Here is a 19,055-nt window from a genome sequence, read left to right as displayed (position 1 = left end):
AAAACCACAATGAGGTATCGCCTCACACTTGTGAGAATGGCCGTTACGGGAAAGACAGGAAATAACGTGCTGGCGAGAATGTGGAAAAAAGGAAACCCCTGTACACCATTGGTGGGACTGTAAATTGGTGCAGCCACCGTGGAAAACAGTATGGAGAGTCCTCAAAAAATTAAAAATAGAACCACCATATGAACCAGCTATTCTACTTCTGGGTATGTATCCAAAGAACACAAATACTAATTCGAAAAGATATATGCACACCTATGTTCACAGCAGCATTATTTTTTTCATTACTGCAGCTTTTTTTTTTTTTAATTTATTTTTTATTTTATTTATTTTTGACTGCGTTGGGTCTTCGTTCCCGTGCGCGGGCTTTCTCTGGTTGCGGCGAGGGGGGCTCCTCTTCGTTGCGGTGTGTGGGCTTCTCATTGTGGTGGCTTCTCTTGTTGTGGAGCATGGGCTCTAGGCGCGCAGGCTTCAGTAGTTGTGGAACGCAGGCTCAGTAGTTGTGGCTCGTGGGCTCTAGAGCGCAGGCTCAGTAGTTGTGGCGCATGGGCTTAGTTGCTCTGCGGTATGTGGGATCTTCCCGGACCAGGTATTGAACCCGTGTCCCCTGCACTGGCAGGTGGATTCTTAACCACTGCGCCACCAGGGAAGCCCCTACTGCAGCTTTTTAAAAAAATTTTATTGAAGTGCAGTTGATTTACAATGTTGTGTTTCTGGTGTATAGCAAAGTGATTCAGTTATTTTATATGTATATGTATATACACACACATACACACACACACATAGATATATGTTCTTTTTCATATTCTTTTCCATTATGGTTTATCACAGGATATTGAATATAGTTCCCTGTGCTATACGGTAGGACCTTGTTGTTTATCCATCCTATACATAATAGTTTGCATCTGCTAATCCCAAACTCCCAATCCTTCCCTCCCCCACCCCCCCTCCCCCTTGGCAACCACAAGTCTGTTCGCTATATCTCTGAGTCTGTGTCTGTTTCGTAGATATGTTCATTTGTGTTGCATTTTAGATTCCACATATAAGTGATATCATACAGTGTTTGTCTTTCTCTTTCTGACTTACTTCACTTAGTATGATAATCTGTAGGTCCATCCATGTTGCTGCAAATGGCATTATTTCATTCTTTTCTATGGCTGAGTAATATTCCATCGTATATATATATACCATATCTTCTTTATCCATTCATTTGTCAATGGACATTTAGGTTATTTCTGTGTCTTGGCTATTGTAAATAGTGCCAGAGCAGCATGATTTATAATAGCCAAAATATAGAAACAATCTAAGTGTCCAAGTGTCCATCAATGGATGAATGGATAAAGAAGATGTGATATATATGCACATATATATGTGTGTGTTTGTATATATACACACACACACACAATGGAATACTCTCAGCCATAAAAAAGAATGAAATCCTGCAATTTGTAACAGCATAGATGGAACTTGAAGATATATGCTAAGTGAAATAAGCTAGACAGAGAAAGACAAATACCATATGATTTCACTCATATGTGGAATATAAAAAAAACAAATGAACAAGGAAAATAAACTCATAGACACAGAAAACAGATACGTGGTTACCAGAGGGGAAGGGGATTGGGGGGCTGGGTGAAAGGAGTGAAGGGGGTCAACTGTATGGTGATGGATGGCAACTAGACTTGTGATAGTGATCACTTTGTAGTGTGTACAGATGTTGAATCATAATGCTGTACACCTGAAACTTATATAATAAAAAATGTTTATTCATTTGCTTATTCATTCATTCTTTCAACAAATATTTATTGAACACCAAATGTGTGCCAGGCACTGCTCTGGACACTGAGAACATGATGGTGAATAAAACAGAAAACATTGTTCTCATGGAATGGAATCCACCAAATTATGTATCTAATAATTTAGATAAATGACTAAATTATTTTGGGTTAGTTCTGAGGAGAAATATTTTGACTATTTAAAGTGGCTCTGCACAGTGGCACTGGCATTCAGCCGGACTTAAGCTCATGAATGATAACATGGCGTGAAGAATGGGTTCTGGATCAAATGTTAGGAAATAGCTGCATATGCTATTCACCCTAGAGATTCACAGCACACATGGGAGCTGTGTGGGTACTGAGTCCCTCAATAAAGAAACCTGTTTAACTTATTTGAGAACAGAATATGGAACTCCAATTTGGAAAACGTTGCCTAAAGTTTTGGTTTAGGCTTTCCTGAGCTCTGACTTTCCCAGGACAATCCTAATGTCAAATAATCTTTCTCAGTGTTCCACTTACACACTTAGTTAAACCATCAACAACTTGGGCAATATACCTTTTTTTTTAAATAGACTTTATTTTTAGAGCAGTTTTAGGTTCATAACAAAACTGAGCAGAAGGTAAACAGATTTCCCATACACCCCCTGCCCCCACATATGCACGGCTTTCCGCATTATTAACATCCCCCACCAGAGTGGTGCATTTGTTACAATCAGTAACCTACATTGACACATCTTATCGCCCAGAGTCAGTAGTTTATATTAGGGTTCACTCTTGGTGTTGCACATTCTGTGGATTTGAACAAATGTATTATGGCGTGTATCCACCATTATAATATCATATAAAGTTGCTTAAGAATTCACTGTGCTCCACTTACTCATCTCTCCCTCCCCCCTTAACCCCTGACAACCACAGATCTTTTTACTGTCTCCATAGTTTTTCCTTTTCCAAAATGTCATATAGTAGGAATCATACAGTATGTAGCCTTTTCAGATTGGCTTCTTTGACTTAGCAATATACATTTCATTCTCCTCCATATTTTTCCATGGCTTGATAGCTCATTTCTTTTTTTTTTTTTTTTTTTAAAGGTTAGACTTTATTATCCAGATTCTCTTTTTATTTCCTGGGAATTGTTTTTTTCCTTTTTTTAAAATATTTTATTTATTTTTATATTTACTTTTGGCTGTGTTGGGTCTTCGTTTCTGTGCGAGGGCTTTCTCTAGTTGCGGCAAGCGGAGTCCACTCTTCATCGCGGTGCGCGGGCCTCTCACTATCGCGGCCTCTCTTGTTGCGGAGCACATGCTCCAGACGCGCAGGCTCAGTAGTTGTGGCTCACGGGCCCAGCCGCTCCGCGGCATGTGGGATCCTCCCAGACCAGGGCTCGAACCCGTGTCCCCTGCATTAGCAGGCAGATTCTCAACCACTGCGCCACCAGGGAAGCCCGCTCATTTCTTTTTAGCACTGAATAATATTACAGAAGTATAACTTTTCATTCCACAAACACTCACTGAATGGCTAGGCTTTGTTGTAGGGATGGAAGATGACAATACAGACAAGGTTCCTGCTTTCATAAAGCTTACCCTCTAAAGGGAAGAGACAAGCAATAAGCAAGTAGTATATAATCAATACACTATAAGTTAGTGAGTGCTATGGGAACATAAAACAGAGCGATATGTTGGGGGCTGGAGTAAGCTACTTTTGGTCGGGTGGTCAGTGAAGACCCTGCTGAGGAGGTGACATCTGGGCTGAGGTCTGAATGTTGAGAAGAAACCAACCACACCAAAATTTGAAGTGGAGGGTAAGAGAAATGTGGAGGCTTTCAGGGTACAGTTTGGGCACAATGAAGGCACGGGGCTTGAGAGCAGAGGTGAGGAGAGGGCAGCAGGAGAGGAGGGAGAGAGCACAGAGGCCCTTGGAGCCTGTGGTAAGGCAGGCCAGATGATGCCTTCTAATACCTGCCAGTTGCAAAGAGATGAAATAAATATTTGACTATAAGTGAAGGACTTCACTTTTGGTAGTAGAGTACATTTACTTTTCCTATAAGACTTTTGAAAAAAATGTCAAAGCTGTTCATCAAGCAGTTCTAGATGAATACGGCCAAAGGTTGTATGCAGGAAATTCCCTGGAGGTCCAGTGGTTAGGACTCTGTGCTTCCACTACAGGGGGACCAAGTTTGATCCCTGGTGGGGGAATTAAGATCCCGCAGATCCCTCAAATCCCGCAAGCCGCGACGCACGGCCAAAAAAAAAAAAAACGGTGTTATGCAGTTGTCTAAAATCTGGGAAACATTAGTTCTGTGTGGATACAGCACAGTGTTGTTTTCTGAAATCTGGGAAACACAGACCTATTCTTGTATATACACTCACACAAACTGCACACACACTTTGTGTTGACTTAATTGGAATCATACTATATATACTGTTCTGAGATTTGCTTTCTTTTTAAAACAGTGTATTTTTTAAACTATGAACTTCACTGTTTGATCCTATTTAAACCTCTCTAAAATACATTTTAAAGGTTATCTGAGTAATAATGATCATGAGGGCTCCATCTACAATTAGGCATTAGATTGGAGAGATTTAGAACCGAAATGACAAAAGGATGCCATCCTTGTTATCGCTTAGCTGGGACCTGTGTTCCTTTTTTCATGAACTAATTCTATTAAAAAAACCAAAACATCTCATTAAGAAAATTCTTCAAGGACCTACTGTATAGTACAGGGAACTATATTCAATATCTTGTAATAACCTATAATGGAAAAGAATCTGAAAAAGAATATATATACATATAACTGAATCACTTTGCTCTACACCTGTAACACTGCAAATCAACTATACTTCAATTAAAAAATTTTTTTAATGTAAAAAAAAAGGAAAAGTTCTTACAGACTACCTTTCCATTTGCAAGTCAGTTATCCCCTTACCTCTCTCTAGTTCAAAGTCTATTGATGCATAAAAATAGGTATAAAGAGACTATTTCAAAATAGTTTTTAGATTCAGGGGAGAAGTCAGCTAACAGAGGTTTTCTCTTTTACTTCTAATGAAGTACTTGGGAATGCTAAAGGGTCCTAGCATTTGTGGAAGGAAATTGGTACAAGGCGCCCAGCATGCGCCTGTAGGAGAAGATGGAACGCAAGTAGTGAGGGTGAGTCTACCTCGCATGGAGTCATCACTACAGAGACCCCTGTGGACCCTCCTCTCATTCTTGTGACTTTCTGGTGATCTGTAGGGTAGGGAGACATTGGAGAAAAGTAGGGACAGGTTTTGTGGAGCCATCTTTAAGAAAAAGAATATAAAATTTCAAACACATAATTAACTACAACACTGAGTATTTATTTAGAATGACAAGAAAGAATCACAACAAATTCCTGGAATCATGGCTCTCTGTGTCTCTTTCTTCTGAAATCTCTTAGGCAACTTATCAGAAAAGCTTACATAGGAATGCTCCGATTGCAACCTGACTTCCCCTCTCAATCTAGAACATTTCAAGGAACTCTCAGCATAAAGAGGGGCCTTTGAAAGTGAGGGACCCTGAAGCTTAAGCTTCATTAGTTTCCCAGTAAATATACTCCAGACCTAGGCCAATAGAACAAAGGACACAGCCATTTGGGGATCCTGATTCCCTGGCTCATGCTCTAAGTTAGGAATTGGCAACATTTGTCCAGGACCAGGTTCTGTCTCCAGAACCAGGATTAAGACATGCCTCAGAGTTGGGAGAACAAATCAGATTACTGAGTGAAGCAAGACTTGAAATGGGTCCTGACTCTGCAGCTCACACTCCTAACAGGTGGTTATCTTTCTCCACCTTCTAGTTGAATTATCTCTATCTTATAAGCCCAGGTGTAATGGGAAAGTCACCAAGACAGTAAGGAAGCCGTTGGATGGTATGGTAATATTAGGTTGGAGGTTTAGGAGGAAGGACCAGGGTGCTGCAGGAGAAGCTCCAGGCAGTGGCTGAGACTTGAGCCATGGATACCATGTCTGTTTTGAGTTGCTTGGAAGGACTGAAATGACCAGAATCATCTCTTAGCTTGTAGATTAATGACTAGAATGTGACTTTAGAGAAAAGTAAAGAAGCTTTTTTCCATGCACCTTCTATGTGCCAAGCGCAATTCACTTTGTGAATCTTTTCTCATTGAGTCTTCACAACCCTACCAGGTTGGGAAGCCAAAGGTCAGATAGTTTAATACCTTTCCCAAAAGTACAGCTAAGATTGTGATCTAACAGGCACTAGATGTGAAGTCCTGTCAGTTAAACAATTTCAAAGTTCCTCTCCTTGGTGGAAATACTATAGTTTCCCCAAAGTACTGGAGGAAGACAGAGAGTTGGGTTCAGCTCCACAAACTTTCATGGAGCCTCTACTCTGAGCCAGGCCTCATGCTAAGTAGCTAAATTTTGTGATTCAGAGGCGAATGAGGCACAATCCCTGCCCTAACAGAGCTCACGGTCTGCTGGAAGAAACAGACTAGTTACCGTGTGATTTCACTATCATATGGCAATAAATGTTTCTCCAACTTCTCTGAAAAGCAGATCTAAAGCAAAGGACAATGAACATATGTCTTCTAGGAACCTCTACAATTGAGAATTTTTTTTTTGGCCATACCGCACAGCTTGCGTGATCTTAGTTCCCCAACCAGGGTTCAAACCCGTGCGCCCTGCAGTGGAAGCACGGAGTCCTAACCACTGGACCACCAGGGAATTCCCTGAAATTTCTTATGTAATCTAATATTTTGCCTTAAAAAAAAAAAAAAATATATATATATATGCCCTTTGTTTTATTTATTATTAGATAAAATTGATGCTCTGGAGAAGATGCCTTATAACATCCCACACTCCATGCCCAATGCTGGGTACCCTGGTTTGAGAAGCAGAATGCAAGGTAAATGATAGTACAGAAACAAGCTTGGGGTGCCACGGGACTACTCGGGAGGGACACTTAATCAGCTTGGGAGTGGGCAGCGAAGGCTTTCTAGAGAAGGAAATTCTTGACCCAAGGCTGGAACGAAGAACTGGAGCCCAGCCCAAGCTGAAGCAGAACTCATATACTAATTATTGAACTGCACTGGGCTGTGTTTGAAGTAAGGCTCATTAAGAGTTTTACAGTTTGTTTTCCTTCCCCTTCAATAGAACACCAATGGACCAATCACTTCCTAGAACGAAAAGGAAAGGTAAGTGAAATTAATTGAGTGTGGATTCTGTGCCAACTGTTTTCCAAATACTCTCAGTTAATTCTCACATCTGCCTCATTAGATTGGTATTATTTATCCTCATTTTATAGATGAAGAAACTGGGATTCAGAGAGGGTGACAAACTGCCCAAGGTAAAAAATTAGGAAGTTCAGTCAGAATTCTGACTCCAAAGTTGGTGTTCTTCCCACCATATAATGTTGCTTAGCTTGTATCTGAAGTGTCTCTCTACTTGGCGGGTGCAGTAGCAGTCCAGAAAATTGTGGATTGGCTTCAAGTTTCAAGGACAAAAGGAAAGAAAAACAGAGGCTTTACATGATCTCTTGACCCTCTCCTTTGGTCATGGAAAGTTCTGAAAGGGGACTTTTGGGATACTCCTCTGGCTGGCATTGCAGCACCCTACCTCACCAAGCCAGATCTGCTGAATCTGGACTTGGAGAAGTAAGGGTTCATGGGACATCCTTTGGGAGTGTTCACTGAGGTCTGCTTTATACAGTTTATAATTTGCTGTAAACAACTTGCTGTTCCTAATTAAACCTGTATGATCATGCCTGAACTTTTAGGAAACAAGGATTTCTTTTTTATGGTTCTCTTTTCAGTGGTAAAAATAGAGCTCTCCTCAGCTCCATGAGCCTCCTTAACCTGTTGGGCCATGATTCCGAGACTCTGAACTATAGTCTAGAAATTCATGGATCCTGGCAAAATGTCCAAGAAATGCCTGGGTGAGACAATTGCTAGTGATCGTGAACCATCTCTTCCGGAGGGGTGTTCTGTGATTCTATTTGGCAGGATTCTAGGACAGGTTCTCTGATGCTTTTCATGCTAGGATAGAAAGGAATACAGATCTCGCAACTAAAAGCTGTTGGCTGAGTTTAATTTTTAAAGAAACAGTTGCTCAGAATGACTACTTCCTCTCTTTAAAGGCAGGGGCTGGGGACTTCCCTGGTGGTCCAGTGGTTAAGACTCCGTGCTCCCAATGCAGGGGCCCGGGTTCGATCCCTGGTCAGGGAACTAGATCCTGCATGCTGCAACTAAGACCTGGTGCGGCCAAATAAATATTAAAAAAAAAAAAAAAAAAAAAAGGCAGGGGCTGGATAAAACCACCTTAGTTTGAAACTAGTGATAAAAAAAATGAATGGGTTTAAGTATCTTAAATGTGATTTTTACTAATTAAGAAAGGAATATGTGCTTATTGAATAAAACCCCCAAAAAACACATATAAATAGGAAGAAGAAAAAAGTAATCATGGTCCCACTACCTGGAGACGCCACAAACACTATTAACATTTTGGTCAGTTTTCTACCGTTAAGAAATATACATATAGGGCTTCCCTGGTGGCGCAGTGGTTGAGAGTCTGCCTGCCAATGCAGGGGACACGGGTTCGAGCCCTGGTCTGGGAAGATCCCACATGCCGCGGAGCAACTAGGCCCGTGAGCCACAACTACTGAGCCTGCGCGTCTGGAGCCTGTGCTCCGCGACAAGAGAGGCCGCGATAGTGAGAGGCCCGCGCACCGCGATGAAGAGTGGCCCCCGCTTGCCACAACTAGAGAAAGCCCTCGCACAGAAACGAAGACCCAACACAGCCATAAATAAATAAATAAATAAAAATTAAAAAAAAAAAGATGTTTAAAAAAAAAAAAGAAATATACATATATATCTATTTATTTTATTGTGGTAAGAACACATCTTACATAACTGTAACTTTAACCTGTTGAACAGCAACTCCCCCATTTCTGGTGCTCTACATGTTCAGAGAAACTTCTCAAGTAACAAACTGTAGAGATGATCCTGAAAGTAGCCTTTCTACCATTCTAGCCTTTCTTGAATGGTGAGCACAGAAACATCAATTCAGGAGATGGACTCAGATACTGTTCACGAGGCCTGAACAGAGCAGGTCACAGTTTATAGCAACACTGTCCAATAGAACCTTCTGTGAAAATGGACATGTTCTATCTCTGCACTCTTCCCATATGGTAGCCACTAACCTCACGTGGCTGTTGAGCACTTGGTGAGCCGAGACTGAGAAACTGAATTTAAAATTTTAATTTCATTTTAACTAATTCAGAATTTACATAGCCACACATGGCAAGTGGCTATTGCATACTGGACAGTGCAGGTCTATACAGAGGATTTATAAAAGAGTCACTTGCTGGTCTCAAAGTAAACAGTAGGCAGGGATTGCAAGTTGGCACTGAAAATGCCTCTGTCATTTCAAGCAATAGCAGAACTCAGAATATTTCTCAGCAGTGAGAAAGGCCACTCCAAGAAAAAGTATAGAGATGGGCTCACAATTAGTCTCAGAAAAGGAAGTCAGTCATTAGCTACCTTCTGACATCCTAGCAATTAACCAGTCTTGGGAGAAGAGCAGGTATCTCCAGAGAGGTGCCAAATAAATAGGAGATAAGAGACTATAAAAATGAAAAGCCACTTGGTCTTTCATCACAGGATAATCCAATGCATGTGAATTAATGGCAAAAGGCTCAATAATAGCTTTTGTGAGGAAATAGGAGCAGTGTAGCAGGATATCCTTTTTCCGCACTAAAGCAACCAATTCTTTCGATTTTATATACAGCGGAAGCAATTAATTGTACTAGAAAGAAATCCACAGCTGGCTTTTCCTGATGGCCCCATAAGCAACAAGCACTATTGTTCAGCTTCCAGGATAAATGTAAAATCATTCTACTGCACCGCTGAGATTTTTCTGATTGTTTAGTTTGACTTTTTCCAAAGATAAAAACATGTCCATTCCTCTTGTCATCGTACGTTTTCAGTATAAGCAGATGTCAAAAAGTTAATTTTTTATTTGTAATGTAATCCAAGCATGTGACTTGATGCTAGTATTTCTTCTAAACTTTATGTGACTGAATCATAAGTTTTTCACTTCTGTTTTACGTGTCTATATGCAGTTGAACTGTACTGTCTCTGCTCTTGTGGTTAACATTCATAGTGTGGCTATTCGAGGATCATGCATAATAAATAAGTTATATGTCAAAAACCCAGAAACCTAAGGTTTCAAACTACTGGACTGCATGGTGTTGTTTTGCCTTTTAGATGCATTAAAACACACTGTATTTCATCAATTCTTAGAAGCACATTTTTTGACATTTTATCACCTCTGAAATTAGGATGTCTTACAATTAATGATGTAACATAGTTTAATTGGCAGTGCTTTTCTTTCCTAGTTGTACATAAAATAACAGTGCTTATAATTAATGATATCTTAGTTTTGATGAAATATGGTATATATATAAAATTTGATTAGCATGATGCATTATTGCAAGTATAACAACAGAATAAGTTTTGTTATTGAGCATTTACATTGATCAAATACATGAAAATTTTGATTAATTACACATCTTATATGAGATTCTAATTGACTTAATTCTAAAAAATATTCATCTGGCCACTTTCATTTCCCCCAAATGCCCTGAAAGGTATATAATGTTATATAATAAAATACAGTGTTATATCTATATCTATGTAATATATAATGTTACATATAGATATATAATGTTAATAATAATTTTAAAAAGCTGGTTCTTTAAGCAAGCTAGGGACTAGGCTCCCTGCCTGCAATTGGAGTGGCTCTTTCATGGTGTTCAGTGGGGCCAGGTGCCAGTTGTGCACCGCACAACTCCAGGGAGCATCTTTCACAAAAAGCAGGATGGCACCCCTTGAAGTCTTGCAATGTAGCCGCCCGAGGTGCTCAGTGCAGTGACTACAGCAACTGTGCTAACAATCGGGGCAGGGGAGGGTAGAAAGGAAGGAGGAACAGGAGTACCCTCTTTGACCTTGAGGGACAGAGCAGCACAGCAGATGCATTGAGAAGTTTGTGACCACCCCTCCACCTCCAATTGGACCTTGAAAACTAAGAGGCAAGAATTTTGACTATTACAATGGTAGGCTCCAGCCTGGGGCTGCTATTTTGATACCTTGTGTATTTGATACCCTCTACACTGTCCTTCCCCAGGCTGGGAGGCTAGAAAGCCCCTATTCATATGTAAGTGAATAAAGGTATGAAATCATATTTGGGAGAAAGACATAGGAACAGCTAAACTATGCAAAAAAGTCAGTGATATAGACAATAGAGAGAAAAGCCTAAGGGGTTTAGGATGGAGCCGTCAAAGATGACTTCCTGCAAGAGGTGGTACTTGGGCATTGCAGGCAGGAGAATGGCATTAAAAGGAGAATGAATGTGGCCCATTCTGCAGGAAGTGGAGTGACCAGTCTAACAGAACACTGCCATACAGCAGTGGTTCTCAGATTTCGATGACAGTGGCATTTCATTAAGTGAAATCTGGAAAAACTGAGCAAGATCAGTTGAAAGAGGGAATGACCAATTAGGATAGCTGGTATAATTCAGGTATACAGCGAGGAAGACAGATTTTAAGGTGGGTAGCAAACCAAATGTAAAACCTACATTTTAAAAGAAACACTGACAGCTATTGATTACTGACTGGATATTTGATTATGTTTCCCCATGAGAGAACTGAGGAAGTTGTTTTTTAAAGAGCACATGGAACTTCAGAACTCAAGCACCGTTTGTTGAAGAGTTGGTAAATTTAAAGTCAGTGATCGGGAGCTCCCTGGTGGCCTAGTGGTTAGGATTCTGGGCTTTCACTGCCATGGTCCCAGGTTTGATCCCTGGTATGAAGCCTCATGGCGTGGCCAAAAGAAAAAAAAAAAAGTGATAGTCAGTGATAGTTCTGTGCTATCATTACAGCATTTCTTAGACTCTCACTCCCTCACGGTAAGTGCTTTAACATTAAGCCTCAAAAATATTAAAAACAAAAGCCATAAAACCAACCCTGCCTTTGTTGATAAAAATAGAAGAAACGAGTGAGGGCAAACTATCAGTAGAGAACAAAATGAATTAGCAGCTATCTTAAGGGCAATAAATCCTGACTCAGAAACAAACATCAAATAAAGGAATTATGTACACATCTTGTTTTACTAGATTTTAAGCTTTTAGGGGACAGGAGTCTACTATAATGCCTAGTATGCTTAGTCATTCATTCATTCAGTATTTATTGAACACCTACTGGTGTGCCAGGCAGTGTGCTAGATCCTAGGGAAACAATGGAGTGAGAAAAAGACAGTTTCTGTCCCCTAGAATTTTGTGTCCCACACAGGAATAGCTACCCCAACATATGTGGTGGATAAACTAGTATGCCTATGCACATTGGTAGCACCACACTACACCTAGGAATACATTTGGATAACCATGTACAGCATGTACAGTTGATACAGTATGGCTGTTAATGACACAGCATTCCTGATCCAGGATTGTTATCTCCCCAGTTATCTCAGCTTGAATCTTTATCATGACACCTTGTCTTTCTTTGACTGGTCATTCACAAGGTAATCATACTCAGCTCCAGATGCTGGGATTTCTGGACTACTAGTGCCAAAGGAATTCTTGAGTAGAATCAGTGTTTAGGAGTAGTAAGTAGAGTCAGATATGGGTTATACATTTACATATGTGTAATATAAATATACATATATATACATACACATATATACATATTACAAGCATCTATTACACTTCATTTTTTAACCAGACAAAACCAAAAACCATATGTATATATATATTCTATCTTTATTTATTTGTATCTGTTTTTTAACCAGACAAAAACAAAAACCAACTATATATATTATATATATATATATATACTTTCTGTCTTTATTTATATCCGGTTAAAAAATAAAGTGTAATAGGTTATAAACCCACTGCTCTCAGGACAGAGAAAGGCAGGGAGGTGAACTGCTACAGGACAGGGAAGGACAGATTTACCGTGGGCTGAGTGGAGCTGGGGTAGGGAGGCCCCAGCTCCAGATGTTGGGTGGGAGGAACTCCAGCCCTCTAGGCAGATAGCCAGAGAGCAGTGAGCAAACAACAGGTGGTAGTCCAGGAGAGCAGCAGGCATCAGGATGTCCAACTTGAGGTAATGGGGGAAAGGAGGCCTGATAGATGGATATAATATGGACTCAGAGAATCTAGGAAAAAAGCTGAAGGCAAACAAGCATTGCTATCAGTGCACAGAAGAGTCTGTGTTGTAGGGCTGGGGCAGACTCCAGAGCAAAGTCCAGACAACAGGCAGAGAAAATCAAGTTCCACACAGGCTAAAAGGCCATGGCTTCAAGAGCAAGAAAAGGGCTATAAGTCAGTGCTTAGAAGGGGGCCAAGGTTAGGGCTCCCCAAGTAGGTAGCAGAAGCAGCAGGAGGCTGAGTCCTGGGCTTGGGACTGGAGCTCTGGGAAGTATTCCTGTCACAGGGCCAGGAGAGGATTGGGCTCTATGGTAAAAGGTGTACTGATAGTAGGGAGAGGTCTACAGAGAACATGGACTAGGCAGGACCAAGTGGTGACTACTTTGTAGCAAGAGCCTCACTAAACCATCTTTTAATCATAGGAAACAAGTCCTTTGAAACAAGGAGAAGTGAAAATGGAAATGGGAAAAGGAGCAAGTTATTTATAAGTGAAAATAGAATGGGAAATCAAGTACTATACCATTACAAAGAAAAAACAAATTCAGATCTTTAAACTTTTCTCTATCTTGTGCACTGAGTTATATTTATATATAACCATCTTTTTTTCTTAAACACAATTTCTGTTTTGGCTTGGTCCTTCTAAACCATGACAGGGTATTATTAACCAATAAAATGATGTAGTAGTGTCCATGCTGAAAAATGTAGCTGTTTCCTCTACTCTTCACAGCACTCTTGTCCATTAATATTGGGTTTGAAATCAACCTAAAGCATCACTCTGCCAAGGGTATCCCTTCACTATTCCCTCCTTAGTGGACTCTATCTCCATACCCACGATGACTTAGTGCTGCCTCTGCCTCATAAAGTCTTTACAGCAGGAAAATGACTTTGGATGGATTAATTTGGATGAATCTATCCAACTAATGCCTTCCCTGAAAGCAGATGTCTCCTTTTCACTGAAGATGGTATAACCCATAGCTTCCCTGATCCACCCTCACCTTTTCAACATATCCAAGCCACCCTCTAAAACTGGGTCTTGGGATTCCCTGGCAGTCCAATGGTTAGGGCTCCACGCTTCCACTGCAGGGGACCCGGGTTTGATCCCTGGTCAGGGAACTAGGATCCTGCAAACCACGCAGCACGGCTAAAAGAAAATAGAAAATAAATAAATAAATAAGTAAATAAAAACCTGGGTCTTGATGACAAGGTTTAGAAATGCTTAGAGGAAATTCTATCCTTATCTCACTCATTCATTTAACAAATATTGAGCACTAGATATGTGCCAGGAACTAGGCTCTGAGGAAACAGTTGAGAACAAGATTGACAAGGTCTTTGCTCTCACGGAGTTTACATTCTAGAGGGTCAGAGAAACCCTCTAGACCATAAACAAATAACTAAATGAACAAGGTAATTTCATATAGTAAAAAGTGGTATAAAGAAAATAAAATTGGCTGTGTTGGGGTGCTAATTTAAGACAGGTGATCAGGGAAAGTGTCCTTGAGGTCCTGAGAACTGTAGGAGAAAGGTGATTTTGGGCTTCCCTGGTGGCACAGTGGTTGAGAATCCGCCTGCCAATGCAGGGGACACGGGTTCGAACCCTGGTCTGGGAAGGTCTCACATGCCGCCAAGCAACTAAGCCCGTGCACCACAACTACTGAGCCTGTGCTCTAGAGCCCGTGAGTCACAACTACTGAGCCCATGTGCCGCAACTACTGAAGCCCACGTGCCTAGAGCTCATGCTCTGCAACGAGAGAAGCCACTGCAATGAGAAGCCTGCACACGGCAACAAAGAGTAGCCCCCGCTCACCACAACTAGAGAAAGCCCACGTGCAGCAATGAAGACCCAACACAGCCAAAAATAAGTAAATAAAATAAATAAATTTAAAAAAAAAAAAAAAAAAAAAAAAAAAAAAAAAAAAAGAAAGGTGATTTTGCATTCCAAACTAATGCTATGTGATTTGGGCATGCAACTACCATTCTTGAGACCTGTACCTCAGACTATGCAGAGAAAAAAGGCCCATTTCCAGAGCATTCTATTAACCTACTTAAAGGAAAACCATCACATTAGAGAATGTTGAATTTGGACCTTGAGGTGTTGCGTTTGAGTTTGGGGGCCAGACTGTGCGTGTCCAGATGTCTCCTTGGGCTTCCTGGCTGCTCTTGTTCATTTAGTGGGCAGGCAAACCAGAGAAACAGGCCAGCATGCATACACATGCCAGGAACCAGAGAAAACACCATGCCCTGCTCAGTTGTCAGTAGGTAGGTTGCCCGCTGTGATAAAGCTAAGGATTTCAGCCTGGGCACTAAGGTGGGCCTTATCCAAGGAGAGCAAAAGGATATCTAGTAAAATTTCCAAAAACTTGAAAAGGAGATCCTTTTGTAGAGAAGCAAATATGTCATGACTTAAAATTTGATGCTTCAGTTTTGCTCTTATTTCTACAGTGGCATATAACACAACCTAGGCAACACAGATTTGTACATTTCAGAAACTTGATGTACTAAACTACCAACCTGAGGTTGTCTATTTTATAGACTGATTCATATGTCTGAAAATTGAACTAGGCTCTAGAGGGTATATTAACACACTTGTCATAGTTTTATCTGCCATGACACATTGCTCAGCTTACATCAATGAGTTCTTTGGTCAATCACTCTGAATCTCCTCGAGCAAAAGGTCCACCCTTTCCCTTGATATCAAAGCAGTGTCCTATGTAGAAAACTTGAAAAAGTGACAAATTTTAGGAGATGCAGGGAAACTCATGTATCATACATTCATCCTGCATAGCAAGATCCATGACTCTCAAACCTGAGACAGGTATAGAGTTCAGGAAAAAACTTAAAGAATAAATAGAATTGAAAAATAACTTGGAATTATAGAAGGTATCTGAGGAATTAAGGGCAAAGGTGGATGTATAAAAGGGGGACAGAATAAAAGATGGACAAAAAAACCCCATTAAACAAGAATGTAAGGGAATTTAGCCATTTAAAGAAGAATATAAATGGAATCTAAAGGCCTGGAATCTAAACGTCTCTCAAGGGAGAATGTGTGTAAAACACAAACATCAGGGCCTGGCACATTCTTTTCCTTGCCTCTTTTTACCCCCAGTTCAAAAAGTGATTTTATAAAGGTAACTTTAAAAAAGAGTATCTTTTGTAAAGAGACTTAATTTAACACCATACATTCGTTGAAAGACTTACCAAAGAGATCAAGGTCACATTTGGTTGTTAAAAAGGGACCTAGACTCTTTCTTCACATCCAGGACATTGAATACTTTTAACGGCATTTTCCAAAGAATGAGGACAAATGGAAGAAAAGAGGTAGTGACAATTATTTATGTTTTCCAAATGGAGGGAATGAGGCTCCGGAGTGTATTCGAGGTCCCTAGAGTGAGCCAAAGGCAGAGAAGGGAGCAATATTTATAGTCCGCTGACTTCAGTTCTGTTGGGTTAACGCCGCTCCTCATCTTATGCCTTTGGAATTCACGGGCTCCATCACAGGGTCCGCGGGCGGGCCAGGCCTCGGAGCTCCAGGATCGACGCGGAAATGCTCCTTTCCCCTGCAGCTCACCCGGAGCCTGTCCACCTCCACCTCCCTACCTGCGCCATGGCACGCTGGCAAAGAGCCCAGGAAGAGAAGCCGGGGAGCTGTGGGTGAATAATGGTTACACTGTGGCTACATTATTCTTTCCTTTGTCGCAACCACTACTACCACGATCGGGCAGTTCCCCGCCGTGGCGTGTGAATTCTCAGCGATCAGGCTTATTCCGCAAGCGCTGACTTGCCCTCACGTGTCAGAGTTTTTGTTGAGTTAGTTTGTCGGGGGGAGGGGTCCACACGAAGGAACCCCGGAACACTGGCAGTGCCGGGGGGGCCGGCCAGCGCGCAGCAAGGGGCTGCGATGTCCGCGCTGTTCCACGGCGCTCAGTCGTGTGCGGCGCGAGCACTGCGTCTGCTGGACACGGCTTCCGGACACTGGCCAGCCCCGCCACAGCGGCAATGGGGCGTCTCGGTGAGGAGGGGCCGACGGGGCCGCGCGGAGGAGAACCCCCCCCCTCCCCTACGGCAGCCCGGCGCCCCCTTGCCGGCTGCCAGCCCTCCTCCCCGGCAGTGGGGCGCCGAGCCCCTCAGACCCTTCGGGCACTTCCGCCGCGCGCTCGGCTACTTTCGCGTCCCCGGCCGGGCGGGGCGGGCGCCCTCCCGGGGCGGGCGCCCTCCCAGTGCGCGCGCGCTGCAGCCAGTCTCGCGGAGGCCCGCCCCTCCCCCCAGACCCCGCTCCCGTGCCGGCCCCCCCCACTCCTCCCTCCTTGGCGAGTGTCGGCGGCGGCGGCGACGGCTGCCGAGATTGGAATCCGCCTGCTGGCGCTCGGCGAAGGAGGAGGGAGGAGGGCGGGCAGGAAGGCTCGGGCTGCGCCGCGTCCGTCCGCGCGAGACGAGAATCGTACAGCTGCGCGAGGGGCGACCGGGCTGGGGCCGCTGCACGCCCAGGGCGGAGGCCGAGCCGGGCCCCCGCCTTGCCCCGGCGGCTCGCCGCGCCCACCCCGCTCCGCGCCGAGGGCTGCAGGATGAGTTCCCCAGGGTCCGGGTGAGTTGGCTCGTCCGGAGAGTGCGTGTGCGCGTCGGAAGAGGCCGGCCGCGGCAGGGAGGCTGGCGCGGGCTCGGGGCGAAGTTTCGGGGGGAGCCGGGAGCGCGAGGGAGGCCCGAGCTGGGGGCCGCCGGGCCTGGCCGCTCCGCAGGGTCCCCGCTGCCCCGGCTCTGTCAGGCCGCAGCCGACTGGGCCCTGCTGCCCCGGGCCTGGCCCTGCCGGAGACCCGGGCCCCCTGGCCGCCCCCCGCGACGTCCCCGCCTCTGGGCCCCTCTTTGTTCCCCACCCCCGGGTTTCAGGCCGAGTTTGGGGAGGCGGTGTGGGCGAAAGCTGCCACCAAGGACGATTCTTGAATCCTTAAATGGGAAAGACGCTCACCTCCCCGCCCGGGAGCTGCGAGGGTGATATTCGCGATTTGTCCATTACGTTTCTGCAAAAAAAAAAAAAAAAAGAGAGAGAAAACGAATGTCTGTTTCGTGGGGCGGTAGAGGCAGGAGGAACTGCCAGCCCTCCCGCAAAACTTGCCCGCGGGAAGGTGCCAGGTTTCTCGGAGGTTCACCTGTTGTCCTGCGCTGCCTCCGCTGCCATGTCTGTTGTGATTCTGCACTTCAGTTTCTGAAAACTTTCTGCTGGATTGAATGTAACCCTTTTTTTCTCTTTCCAGACTCCTACTGGAAAGGTTTGGCAAGAAAAAAAAATAGCTTGCGTCAGGGAAGAAAAATAGTGTGCTGTGTGCTAGGATCTGGCGTTTTGTGACTTGTGCTCTTTCAGGCTCTCGGATGTTTTAATTTGGTCAAAGTGCTGCAGGTTTTGTCTTTCAGACGGTTAGCAAACTGTTCTGAGTACATAGTACGAACTTGGCACGTTCACCTGTGTTACGTCATTTAATCCCTATGATAATCCTGGTTAGTATATTCCTCATTTTTTAGAAGAGGAAACCGAGACGCAAAGAGGTTGAATAACGTCTAAATGAGCTGGGATTTGAACCCAAGATTTTTTCTATTATTCAGGATCTGTTAAAGTGAGGCATGCGGTGTGACTTTCTGTCTGAATTTAAAAAAAAAAAAAAAGTGAGGCATGCGAAGAGTTAAACAACAACTACAAAAAGCCTTTCTCTGTAGACACTCTGACGTTTAGGAGCGCTTTTCAGTAAACTCATACTTGAAATGATCGCTATTTTGTTGCTTGAGTTGAAAACAACTCCTTTATTGTATTTATTTCAAAAGAGGAGTTCAAGTCTGAATTAAAGTAGAATGTATCAATGCTTATAACTTTTCAGTTGTTGAAATAGAAAGTTTCTGAACTAGAATTTTATTTAAATATTTAAAATTAAAGCTAAAATACGGGCAGTTCTGAGTTAGAAATGGGTTGAAGTTTACAAAAGGCCAGTTGAAATTTAGAATGATCTCTTAACAGAATCAGTGTTCCACTCCTGTTTTGCACCACCACCACGCCCCGCCCCTCACCCCCCACCCGCCCGCACATTCTCCGTAGAACTCATTTTAAACTTTTTCTGCTTTC

The 19,055-nt window shown here is 43.0% G+C and overlaps 1 protein-coding gene across 3 annotated transcripts in view; it reads left to right on the top strand.

Annotated features, from left to right (window-relative positions):
• Window positions 1-17,404: 17,404 nt before the first annotated feature.
• Window positions 17,405-19,055, top strand: part of BMPR1A (bone morphogenetic protein receptor type 1A) — a 143,173-nt gene continuing 141,522 nt past the window's right edge. The window contains exon 1 of one of the 3 annotated variants that reach the window (XM_036828541.1): window positions 17,405-17,534. The gene's annotated coding sequence lies outside the window, so the exon portion shown is untranslated. The remainder of the gene's footprint in view (window positions 17,535-19,055) is intronic. The other 2 variants (XM_036828539.1, XM_036828540.1) reach the window with 2 other exon arrangements.

This window comes from Balaenoptera musculus, chromosome 16, assembly GCF_009873245.2.
Source record: "Balaenoptera musculus isolate JJ_BM4_2016_0621 chromosome 16, mBalMus1.pri.v3, whole genome shotgun sequence".
In the NCBI taxonomy this organism is placed as follows: Eukaryota; Metazoa; Chordata; class Mammalia; order Artiodactyla; family Balaenopteridae; genus Balaenoptera; species Balaenoptera musculus.
Note: the sequence above shows the minus strand (reverse complement) of the source record. Positions and strands in the feature narration are given on the sequence as shown.